The sequence below is a fragment of the Phocoena phocoena genome, chromosome 4 (assembly GCF_963924675.1).
Source record: "Phocoena phocoena chromosome 4, mPhoPho1.1, whole genome shotgun sequence".
Classification (NCBI taxonomy): domain Eukaryota; kingdom Metazoa; phylum Chordata; class Mammalia; order Artiodactyla; family Phocoenidae; genus Phocoena; species Phocoena phocoena.
Genome location: NC_089222.1, coordinates 12,880,527 through 12,882,405, shown reverse-complemented (window position 1 = coordinate 12,882,405; position 1,879 = coordinate 12,880,527).

The following is a 1,879-nucleotide window of genomic DNA, read 5'->3' as shown; positions in this document are numbered from 1 at the left end:
TCTCAATAGATGCAGAGAAAACTTTCAACAAAATTCAACACCCATTTATGATAAAAAACCCTCCAGAAAGTAGGCATAGAGGGAACTTTCCTCAACATACTAAAGGCCATATATGACAAACCCACAGCCAACTTCGTTCTCAATGGTGAAAACCTGAAATCATTTCCACTAGGATTAGAAACAGGACCAGTTTGCCCACTTTCACCACTCTTATTCAACATTGTTTTGGAAGTTTTAGCCACAGTAATCAGAGGAGAAAAGGAAATAAAAGGAATCCAAATCAGAAAAGAAGAAGTAAAGCTGTCACTGTTTGCAGATGACATGATACTATACATAGAGCATCCTAAAGATGCTACCAGAAAACTACTAGAGCTAATCAATGAATTCAGGAAAGTGGCGGGATACAAAATTAATGCACAGAAATCTCTGGTATTCCTATATGCTAATGATGAAAAATCTGAAAGTGAAATCAAGGAAACATTCCCATTTATCATTGCAACAAAAAGAATAAAATATCTAGGAATAAACTTACCTAAGGAGACAAAAGACCTGTATGCAGAAAATTATAAGACACTGATGAAAGAAACTAAAGATGATACAAACAGACAGAGACATATACCATGTTGCTAGATTGGAAGATTCAGCATTGTGGAAATGACTCTACTACCCAAAGCAATCTACAGATTCAATGCAATCCCTATCAAACTACCGCTGGCATTTTTCACTGAACTAGAACAAAAAATTTCACAATTTGTACGGAAGCACAAAAGACCCCACTTAGCAAAAGCAATGTTGAGAATGAGAAATGGAGCTGGAGGAATCAGGCTCCCTAGACTTCAGACTATACTACAAAACTACAGTAATCAAGACAGCATGGTACTGGGACAAAAACAGATAGATCAATGGAACAGGATAGAAAGCCCAGAGATAAACCCATGCACATATGGTCACCTTATCTTTGATAAAGGAGGCAGGAATGTACAGTGGAGAAAGGACAGTCTCTTCAATAAGTGGTGCTGGGGAAACTGAACGGGTACATGTAAAAGTATGAGATTAGATCACTCCCTAACACCATACACAAAAATAAGCTCAAAATAGATTAAAAACCTAAATGTAAGTCTAGAAACTATCAAACTCTTAGAGGAAAACATAGGCAGAACACTCTATGACATAAATCACAGCAAGATCCTTTTTGACCCACCTCCTAGAGAAATGGAAATAAAAACTAAAACAAACAAATGAAACTGCAACACTTTTGCACTGCAAAAGAAACCATAATCAAGACCAAAAGACAACACTCAGAATGGGAGAAAATATTTGCAAATGAAGCAACTGACAGAGAATTAATCTCCAAAATTTACAAGCAGTTAATGCAGCTCAATAACAAGAAAACAAAAAACCCAATCCAAAAATGGGCAGAAGACCTAAATAGACATTTCTCCAAAGAAGATATACAGACTGCCAACAAACACATGAAAGAATGCTCAACATCATTAATCATTAGAGAAATGCATATCAAAACTACAATGAGATATCATGTCACACCAGTCAGAATGGCCATCACCAAAAAATCTAGAAACAATAAATGCTGGAGAGGGTGTGGAGAAAAGGGAACACTCTTGCATTGCTGGTGGGAATGTGAATTGGTTCAGCCACTATGGAGAACAGTATGGAGGTTCCTTAAAAAACTACAAATAGAACTACCATATGACTCAGCAATCCCACTACTGGGCACATACCCTGAGAAAACCATAACTCAAAAAGAGTCATGTACCAAAATGTGCATTGCAGCTCTATTTACAATAGCCCGGAGATGGAAACAACCTAAGTGTCCATCGTCGGATGAATGGATAAAGAAGATGTGGCACATATATACAAT